At 41.4% G+C, this 11347-nt stretch overlaps 1 pseudogene; it reads right to left on the bottom strand.

Annotated features, from left to right (window-relative positions):
- Positions 1–9558: 9558 nt before the first annotated feature.
- LOC129671901 (cyclin-dependent kinases regulatory subunit 2-like) lies at positions 9559–9877 on the bottom strand (annotated as a pseudogene).
- Positions 9878–11347: the final 1470 nt, after the last annotated feature.

Raw genomic sequence — 11347 nt, 5'->3', positions numbered from 1 at the left:
AAGGTTACATGAGGTGCTGAGAAGAAGGTAAATTCTTTTGTGTTTGGGTGTAAGGTTCTATAAATGTCTGTTAGTTCCATTTGATTCATGACCTCTGTTAGAGATATTGTTTCTTTGTTTAATTTCTGTTTAGTTGACCTGTCCTTTGTTGAGAGTGGGGTGTTGAAGTCTCCCACTATTAGTGTGTGGGGATCTATGTGTGGTTTAAGTTTTATCAGTGTTTCTTTCACAAATGTGGGTGCCCTTGTATTTGGGGCATAGATGTTCAGGATTGTGATGTCTTCTTGGTGGAATTTTCCCTTGATGAGTATGAAGTGTCCTTCTCCATCTCTTTTGATTAATTTTGGTTGAAAGTCTATTTTATCAGATATTAGAATGGCTACTCCTGCTTGCTTCTTGCATCCATTTGCTTGGAAAGCCGTCTTCCATCCCTTTACCCTCAGGTAATGTCTATCTTTGTGACTTAGGTGTGTTTTTTGTATACAACAGATTGCTGGGTTTTGTTTATGCATCCATTCTGTTAGTCTGTGTCTTTTTATTGGAGAATTAAGTCCATTAATATTGAGAGAGATTAATGACCAGTGGCTGTTAGATCCTTTGAATTTGATGTTGGCTGTGGTCATATGGTTGTGTGCTTGGTTGCGTTTTGTTTTACTGTAGTGGGGTTATTTATTTCCTGTGTTTTCTTGAATGTAGCTAGTTTTCTTGGGTTGTATTTTCCCTTCTATTGTTTTCTGTAATGCTGGATTTGTTTGTAAGTATTGTTGAAATTTGTTTTTGTCATTGAATATCTTGTTTTCTCTGTCTATGAGGACTGAGAGTTTTGCTGGGTTTAGTATCCTGGGCTGACATCTGTGTTCTCTTAGGGTCTGCATGATATCCGTCCAGGCCCTTCTGGATTTCATAGTTTCTGTTGAAAAGTCAGGTGTGATTCTAATGGGTTTGCCATTATATGTTACTTGGCCTTTTTCTCTTGCATCTTTTAGTATTTTTTCTTTGTTCTGTATACTTACGGTTTTGATTATTATGTGGCGGGAGGATTTTCTTTTCTGGTCAAATTTGTTGTGTGTTCTGTAGGCCTCTTGTATTCTTATTGGCCTCTCCTTTAAGTTGGTGAAATTTTCTTCAATGATTATTTTGAAAATAATTTCTGGGCCTTGGTGCGGGGAATCTTCTTTTTTCCTCTATTCCTATTATTCTTAGGTTTTGTCTTTTTATGTTGTCTTGAATTTCTTGGGCGGTCTGTGTCAGGAATTTTTTAGATTTAACATGTTCTTTGACAGATACATCTATTCCTTCCATTGTATCTTCCACACCTGAGATTCTTTCTTCCATTTCTTGTAGCCTATTGGTTATGCTAACCTCTGTAGTTCCTGCTTTCTTCCCTAAGTTCTTTCTCTCCACAATTTCTTCCATTTGTGTTTTTTTTTTTTTTTTAATTTTTCCAATTCTATCATCAGGTCTTGAGCTATTTTGTTGGGCTATCTTAGTTGATTGAAGTTAGTTTCTGGTTGTTCCTGGACTCTTGTAGTGGAGAGAATCCCTTTGGCAGGAAGACGGTTTTTCCTGAAGGAAGCCTTCTCAGCTTTTTGGGTATAGTCACTGGATGGCCGATGTTTTTCAGGAGTTACTACAGCTCACCTCAGGCATAGAGACCTGGGTGGTAACTGTGGTCCTGATTAGTCAAGAGGGCTCTCCTCTCACCAGGAGAAGTCCTGGAGTCAGCTGCCCTCCTTCTGGGTTGCTTGCTATAAATTTAGTGATCAGCTGCTGTGCCCTGTGTGTCCCGTGGTTTGGTCGGTTTTGTTAGGGATAACTGGTTGCCCCTTGGAGCAGTATCTACAGGTTGATCTCAGGGTTCCTGGTCTTTTGTAGGTCTGAGGTTGGGGCTCTATGCCCCAGAACCCAAGAGGTAATCTGTGGCGGGTGAGTACTGCTCTCCTGGTAACAGCAGGCTATCTGGGGCACAGCAGTTTCCTGAGTTGGGTCAGTTTGTGGGACCTTTTCCGGTGATATACTGGGTTGCCTAAGTCCGTTCCTTGTTCCTTGTGAGGGATTCTCCACACAGTGACTCTAAGACTCTGGTGTCTTGGGCACACAATTCTGTCTGTAAGGAGTAGTTGGTACAAAGCACGCCTCTGGGCTGGCGGAGCGTGTGCCTGCCTGCTAGTCTGCGGGAGCTGGGTTCCCAATAACCAGCTCTGTGTTCCCTGTTTGGGCCCGGATCTGTGATGGTTGGGCGTACTAGCCTGTTTGCGATCTGCAGTCTGCTAGACTTTCCCCAGGCAAAGCCTAGGTGACCCCAGCAGCACGGTTTCTTCCTTTCCTGTGGGGCCCTCTCTGGACAGGGATTCTCAATTTCTTTTGCACTGGGGCGCACAGCTCTCCACATGGCGGCGGGAGCTCAGTTATGATGGCGGCAGGTACCCGCGGTCCGTGAGACCTTCCAGGGAAAGACTGGGTGACCCTTGATCAGACTCGCAACTCTGCTTCCCCGTGGGGTTTTCTTGCGACTGGGACTCCCAGTTTCAGGCACCCTTGTGCCCACCAATCAGCCTGGGAACGTGATCGGGACACACAGGCTTGCGGCTCCAGCCCGGAGACCCAAAGCCTGCGTTACCCAGGTTCTCTTCCGGGTTCTGGCTGGGCAGCGGAGAGTGGACCCGACCGCTTCCCACGCCGTGGGAGCCTCCCCTCACCTGGGAAACACGATAGCTGTAGTTTTAGGGCCCAGAGTTCAGTCTCCTGGTCACTGCACAGAGAGTGCTGTCCTGCTTCTCAGACACAGTGCTCTCCCGGCGTCGCCATCTTGACTCCCCTTCGCCAGTGCCTATTTCAAAGGCACCAAGCATCTGCCTTTTTTATTATCTCCCAGAATGCACATTTATTATTGGAACATGCCTCACTTAGACGTTTGTGCAATGTTTGTCTTTGCCACTCAAAAATAAGACAAGTTAGACGAAAATTCATCTGTGTATGCTCTCTGTATTTCTTCTGGTTCTGGAACTAGATAGTAAACAAGTAAATGAATGTATGTAATTGCTGACTAAATGGTGATATTTATGATGAGGGTTTTTCAGAAGACTGGAAAAACCTTTGACAAAGAATTCCATTTCTCCCTTGAGTATGAAAACAGACAACAAGAATTTGAAAACTGAAGTTTAACTAAATGCAGCTTCAGTGAATGAATGGGAAATAATAGAACATGTATTTTATATCTTGTGGAGAAAAAATTAGTCTTTTGAAGCTTAATGTGTAATCTTAGAGTATGCTTTCAGGCAGAAAAATTGGATCAATAGCTTAAAGATTAATTATTTATAGTTTCCTTTAAGGGTTAGAGACATAGTTAGTGGTAAGGGCTTACCTAGTATGAGTGAGGCTCAGAGTTTAATTTCCTGCACTGCCAACTCCAAAATTATTTAACTTATTTAGACCTGTGGATTTTCAGATAATTGGATCATTACAAATTTTAAGTAGATTGCCTCATGTTAAAAAGAAAGCCGTATAGTACATAAAAACAATGCTAATCTGTTTTTATTTTTTATTTTTAATTTTTTTCTAGGCAGGTTTTTTTCTGTGTAGCCTTGGCTGTCCTGTACTCACTTTGTAGACCAGGCTGGCCTTGAAATGACAGAGATCTGCCTCCCTCTGCCTCCCTGAATGCTGGAACAAGGTTAATATTTTCTTTTTAAAATTATACTTTAATTTTACTTTACTTTTGATCACACTTTTGGGGGAGGGCTCAGTGCAAAAGGAGAGTTATTTTTTATTTTTATTTATTTTTTATTAATTACAGTTTATTCACTTTGTATCCACCCATAAGCTCCTCCCTCCTCCCCTACCGGTCCCACCCTCCTTCCCCCTTCTTCGCACATGCCCCTCCCCAAGTCCACTGATAGGGGAGGTCCTCCTCTCCTTCCTTATGATCTTAGTCTATCAGATCACATCAGGATGGCTGCATTGTCATCTTCTGTGGCCTGGTAAGGCTGCTCTCCCCTAAGGGGAAGGTGATCAAAGAACAGGCCAATCAGATTATGTCAGAGGCAGTCCCTCTTCCCATTACTATAGAACCCACTTAGACACTACACTGCCATGGACTACATCTGTGCAGGGGTTCTAGGTTATCTCCATGCATGGTACTTGGTTGGAGTATGAGTCTCTGGGAAGACCCCTGTGTTCAAATTTTCTGGTTCTGTTGCTCTCCTTGTGGGGTTCCTGTACTCTCCAGATCTTACTATTTCCCACTTCTTACATAAGATTTTACAACAATGAAACAGTTGTGCCTTTGGGCACATTTGTCAATGGAAATAACTCTGATTTTTCAAAAAATTTCACTCATTTATAATACATTAACAACTGGATGTCTACATGTAGAAAAATGAAAATAGATCCATATTTATCACCCTACACAAAACTAAAGTCCAAGTGGATCAAAGACCTCAACATAAAACCAGACACATTAAATCTGCTAGAAAAAAAAAAGTGGGGAATACCCTAGAACTCATTGGTACAGGAGAAAACTTCCTGAACAGAACACCAACAGCACAGGCTCTAAGAGCAACAATCAATAAATGGGACCTCATGAAACTGAAAAGCTTCTACAAAGCAAAGGACACCGTCATCAAAACAAAGCGACTGCCTACAGATTGGGAAAGAATCATCACCAACTCTTTATCTGACAGAGGACTCATATCCAGTATATATAAAGAACTAAAGAAGCTGAAAAGAAGCAAACCAAGTAATCCACTTAAAAAATGGGGAACAGAGTTAAAGAGAGAATTCTCTGTAGAGGAATATCGAATGGCAGAGAAGCACTTAAAGAAATGCTCAACCTCATTAGCCATTAGGGAAATGCAAATCAAAACAACCCTGAGATTTCACCTTACACCCATCAGAATGGCCAAGATCAAAAACTCAAGTGACAACACATGCTGGAGAGGTTGTGGAGAAAGGGGAACCCTTCTACACTGCTGGTAGGAATGTAAACTTGTACAACCACTCTGGAAATCAATCTGGCGCTTTCTCAGACAACTAGGAATAGTGCTTCCTCAAGATCCAGCTATACCACTCCTAGGCATATACCCAAAAGAGGCGCAAGTACACAACAAGGACATTTGCTCAACCATGTTTGTAGCAGCTTTATTTGTAATAGCCAGAAGCTGAAAACAACCCAGATGCCCCTCAACTGAAGAATGGATGCAGAAACTGTGGTACATCTATACAATGGAGTATTACTCAGCAATGAAAAATAAGGAAATCATGAAATTTGCAGGTAAATGGTGGGACCTGGAAAGGATCATCCTGAGTGAGTTGTCCCAGAAGCAAAAAGACACACATGATATATACTCACTCATATAAACATACAACATAGAATAAACCCACTAAAATCTGTACATCTAAACAAACTAAGCAAAAGAGAAGACCCTAATTAAAATGTTCAATCCCCATCCTGAAAGGCAAAGAGGATGTACATCAGAAGAAAAAGAAAACAGGAAACAACTAGGAACCATCTACAGAGGGCTTCTGAAAGCCAGAAGAAGAAAACAAGAAACAAACTAGGAACCTGCCACAGAGGGACTCTGAAAGCCTCTGCCCTGCAGACTATCAAAGCAGATGCTGAGCCTGATGGCCAACTGAAGGGCAGAGTGAATGGAATTTTATGTAAGAAGTGGGAAATAGTAACAGCTGGAGAGGACAGGGTCTCCACAAGGAGAGCAACAGAACAAGAAAATTTGAACACAGGAACTTCCCAGAGACTCATACTCCAACCAACGACTATCCATGGAAATAACCTAGAACCCTGACAATGCAGACTAAGATCAGAAAGGAGAGGAGGACCTCCCCTATCAGTGGCCCTGGGGAGGGGCATGCATGCAGAAAGGGGGGGAGGGTGGGACTGGAGGGGAGAATGGAGGGGCTTATGGGGGGATACAAAATGAATAAAGTGTAATTAATAAAAGTTAAATAAAAAATTAAAAAAATTAAAATTAAAAAATACAACACTTGCCACTTCACCTTTCTTCCTCTAGCCCCTTCCATGATCCCCAACTCTCAAACTGATAGCTTTTTTCTTTGCCTATTGTTATTACATGCACACACATATATGTATGTGTATGCACAAATGTATAAATAGAACATGCCAAATCTGTTTTTGTTGTTTGTGTAAAATGTGATTTCAGGATTGACCGCTTCATATTGGAAAACTAATAAGATTCTTATCCCTGAGACAGGCCAATTTTTCTTCTATCAGCAGTCATTACTTACCTATAGGTTTTTGTTTAGTGATAGAGTCCCATCAATTTCCCCCCTTCGGTGTTAGCCTTCCTACTGAGGTATTGTTTATGAAACTATTTCTAGGAGAGACTCTTTCAAACTATACCTCCTGGTACTCTGAGTCTTACAGTCTTTCTGTCTTCCTTTCTGTGGTGTTTCCAGAGCCATAGCTGTGGGCGTTGTGACATAGATGTGTTCGCTGGGCTGTGATCTCTACGATCCATCGGCCTCTGCATTGTCTCCAGTTGTGATTTTCTGTTCTGGTCTCCATTTGATGTAAAAAGGAGTTTCTTTGATGCTGGCTGGTAGTTACACTTCCATCAGAAGATTTGGACCTAAGAATCACAGGTGAAAGAGAACATGTTGTATTTGTTTTTCTGTGTCTGGAATATCTTACTAGATATACTCTTTTCTAGGTTTATACATTTATCTGCAAATTTTATTTTTTCTTTATTGCTGAGTAGTAGTCCATTGTGCATATGTTACACATTTTCATTATTCACTCATCTGTTGAAGGCCATTAGCTTGCTTCCTGGCTATTGGAAAAAAGATGGTGATTAACATGGATGAGCAAGTATCTTTAGAGAAGAATCCTGACCTCTTGGGAATATGCCAAGAAGTGGTACACCTGGAGTATATGGTAGATTTTTTTGAGTATTCTTCGTATTGATTTCTAGAGTAGTTGCACCTATTTGCTTTCCCATCAACAACCTTGCCAGCATTTGCTTATTTTCTCTCTCTACATACAATCATGTGTGAGTGTGTGTGTGTGTGTGTGTGTGTGTGTGCATGTGTGCACACGAGTGTGTAAAAATGCCATAATGGAGCTAACTTCAAAAATTAATTTAAAAAAGTAAAATATTTTGGTCATCTTCAACAATACTTGGTAATGAGAGATTTTGAGAAAGGGAATTAGAACAATTTGAGTTCAGCACCGTGCTGAAGGATTGATTTGCGTGTGCTTTGGATGACTGAGCATCTTGGAAGAATGTAGATATAGAAGGAGAAATGGACAGTTAGTGGCAGATGTCAACTTGTACAGAAGTAAAAGGACTAACAGTGTACAGATAGCAAACCGGAAGTAAAACTTGGCCTAACTAATCAGAAGACAAATATTTATGAGAAGTGTATGACGCCATTTACAGAAGATTAAAGCATTGGCCTCCTTCAAAAGATTATCTATGAAGACAGATAGAATAATAAAGATTAACATTGCATAGAATGATTCTCATTGTGACTAGGAGTGTTACATTATTGCTCAAAGTTTTCAGTGTTACACAACACCAATTTTGCATCAATGTTCTGGTCAAATGCCAAGAAACACCTGTGAAACACATCTACTATTGAGCACCAAGTGATTGGTTTATGATACACTGCTGGGTAGTTTTTCAGAGGCCCTCTGTGGTAAGCTCCTGTCCTGTTACTTGTTTTCTCCTACATCCAATGTCCATCCCATTTGTCTTTCTGAGTGAGGGTTGACCATCTTACCCAGGGTCCTCTTTCTTGTTTATCTTCTTTAGGTGTACAGATTTCAGTATGTTTATTCTATCTTATAGGTCTAGTACTCACTTATAAATGCGTATATACCGTGTGTATTTTTCTCCTTCTGGGATACCTCACTCAGAATGATCTTTTCTAGATCCCACCATTTGCCTGAAAATTTCATGATTTCCTTGTTTTAAACTGCTGAGTAGTATTCCACTGTGTAAATGTACCACAATTTCTGTATCCTTTCCTCTCTTGATGGACATCCGGGTTGTTTCCAGGTTTTGGATATTATGAATAAAGCTGCTACAAACATGATTGAGCATATGTCTTTGTTGTGTACTTGAGCATCTTTTGGATATATGCCTAGGAGTGGTATAGCTGGATCTTGAGGAAGCACTATTCCTAATTGTCTGAGAAAGCACCAGATTGATTTCCAAAGTGGTTGTACCAGTTTACATTCCCACCAGCAATGGAGGAGGGTTCCCCTTTGTTCACAACCTCTCCAGCATGTGTTGTCACTTGAGTTTTTGATGTTAAACCTTCAGCAGAGTACAGGGAATCATATGAAAAAAGGGGGAGTTAGTATGACCTGGAGAGGATAAGAACTCCACAAGGACCAAATATATCTGGGCACAAGGAACTTTTCTGAGACTGTATCTCCAACCAAGGACATGTATGGATATAACCTAGAACCCTTGCTTGGATGTAGCCCATGGTAGCTCATTATCCAAGTGGGTATCCTAGTAAGGGGAACAGGGACAATTTTTGACATGAACTCAATAGTTGACTCTCTAACCTCCCCTCCCCCCAACCCAAGGGAGGAGCAGCCCTGCTAGGCCACAGAGGAGGACTTTGTAGCCAGGCCTGAAGATACCTGATAAGCTAAGCTCAGATGAAAGGGGAGGAGGTCCTCCCCTATCGGTGGACCTGGAAAGGGATAGGGAGAAGATGAGGGAGAGGGTGGGATTGGGAGGGAATGACGGAGTATCCCAGGGATACAGCTGGGATACAAAGTTAATAAACTGTAACTAATATTAAAAAAATAAAAATTTAATAAAAAAAGCAGATGCTGAGACTCTTTGCTAAACTTTGGGCAGAGTGTAGGGAATCCTATCAAAGAAGGGGGAGATAGTAAGATCTGGAGAGGACAGGAGCTCCACAAGGAGAGCAACAGAACAAAAAAATCTGGGCACAGGGGTCTTTTCTGAGATTGATACTCCAAACAAGAACCATGCATGGATATAACTTAGAACCACTACTAAACTGTAGCCCTGCAGCTCAGTGCCCAAGTGGGTATCCTAGTAAGGGGAACAGGGACTGTCTCTGATATGAACTCAGTAGCTGGCTCTTTGACCACCCACCTCCCCCCTGAATGGGGAGCAGCCTAGCCAAGCCACAGAGGAGGACATTGCAACTAGTCCTGATGAGACCTGATAAGTTAGGGTCAGATGGAAGGAGAGGAGGACCTCCCCTATCAGTGGACTTGGAGAGGGGAATGGGAGGAGATGAGGGAGGGAGGGAGGATTGGGAGGGGCCTACAGCTGAAATACAAAGTAAATAAGCTGTAATTAATATAAAAATTTTAATTTAATAAAAGAAAAAATAATTCAAAGGATCAAATCTAATAAACGAACAAGAGAGTTAAATGAAAAAAAAAAACAAACAAAAAAATCAACAACTTAAAGCAACCTATTTGCAGATGTATTTAACTGAGCTCCATTGCTGGGAAGAATACAGTTCATGTCCAGGGATGAACAAAAGATTTGTACATTTTTCAAGTACTCACTGAATACTACCTTATATACACACATGCATTAAATATGAAAAAGATTGGATGATCCCAGCTGCAGTTAATTTTTGTTGCTCTTTGGGAGGCGGTGGTCTGAAAGAGAATATGCAGTTCAGGTTCATGAATCATGTTATGAGCCCATTCCAGCCTCCTCCACTCCTCTTCGGACATCAGATGATGTTTTGGTACTCGCTTGGAGAGTTCTTTGGGTAACATGACATGCCGGTGCTCATCGAAGTATTTGTCAGAGTAGTAAATCTGCTTGTAGGCCGTGTTGCCGGAGTGCGGAGGAGTAAAGCGGAAGCAGGAAACTAGGCACAAGGCCATAGGCACGTCTGCCTACGGCCAGCGCAATGACTCGAATCAAGGACAGTTTTTTTTTTTTTAAAGTTTGAATATAGAGCTATTTACAAAGCATCCCTAAACATACCCTCTGTTTCTCCCAACCAAGTGGTCTCAGGTGCTTCAGAATCTTTAATATTTATAGGAATCAATGTTATTAGAACAGATTCCACTTCAGCAGCAGGAGGCGGGGCTTGAGAGTTTGTATTTCTGACAAGCTCTCCTGTGAGGCTGAGGCTTCTGCTCCTTGGGTTATATTTCTGTACATCAGTTTTCTTTTCTACAAGAAAGCGTCGGCTGTATCTGTCTTACAACTATTCCAGGGACTGAGGCCACTTACTCGGAATGACTTTATCAGGGCCTGACATTCAGTACATACGGCTGTTAGTCATCAGTGTGGATGGCCTTTATGTAAGTCCCGCAGGGTAGGTGCGGTTATTAACTGTTTTCTGGAACCTCGGTGACTTGTTTGGGGATTGAGCACAGGTAGTTTGCGTGTCACTTTTCTATGACTTGTACAGTAAGCAAAGGTACAGACTTCCTTTTTTACTACTGCTACTACAGACTCAAGTTCTTAACCATTCTGTTCCCTGTTCACTGGAGTCACAAGCATTGCTTAGTTTTCCCCAGTGTCCATTAATCATCAGAAATTTCCTTCTTCTGGATCCTGTGACATCTTCAGTCATGACCTTAATGGACACAGGCATCCTGTCTCCTCTGCAGTTTTCAACTTGTGTTGACAGTTTCTGATCCTTTTTAAGCTACTCACTTCTTTCAGCATAGTTTATTTTCAAATTTATATTAACCTTATTACAGTGCAACTGGAAGAAACAGAAATGACAAGGTTTTATTTCTTAGATGAGAAGGTTTCTGAAAGGAGGAGACATTTTGTGGGAGGTGGACAGGCTCTGCCTTCTACCTCTCCATTGCCCTCAGGACCATCGAGCATCTCTGGGGTGGCCTTGTCAGGTTTAACTCTCTCATGATTGACTCACAGTGTGCAGAGTTGGGCCTTAGGCGAAATTTTATGAGAGGGACTGATTTGAACATTTAACATCTGGTAAGTTCTCTCCGGTTTCAAAAGAGCTTAAAAAGAATGTGGATAGCAATCAATAAACCGAAGATGCTAATGAGGTTGTGAGTCAACCCTAGCTCAAGTTTTTAGTGTTTTATTGAAAAAGCAATGATCCAAAGCAGTTTTATAGGGACTAATGCTGTTTGTGTACCAGAAAGAAAGTGAATTAATGTTTCCTATTCCTAAAAACATTAGTTGCTTACATTTTAAATTGAATTTTGGTTTGAAAACCAAATATAAAAAGCCGGATCAAAACAGTAAGTTGAAAAACACCCCAACTTATTTCTTATTTATTCTTCTCATAGAGGTTGATGCCAGGAACAATTTGCTGTGGTTCACTGTCTTTCAGCTTCCATAGAGCAAAGACATTGTTCTCTTTT

Source organism: Psammomys obesus, unplaced genomic scaffold (assembly GCF_907164565.1).
Source record: "Psammomys obesus unplaced genomic scaffold, mPsaObe1.curated_primary_1811, whole genome shotgun sequence".
Classification (NCBI taxonomy): domain Eukaryota; kingdom Metazoa; phylum Chordata; class Mammalia; order Rodentia; family Muridae; genus Psammomys; species Psammomys obesus.
This window is presented reverse-complemented; position numbering and strand designations above follow the sequence as displayed.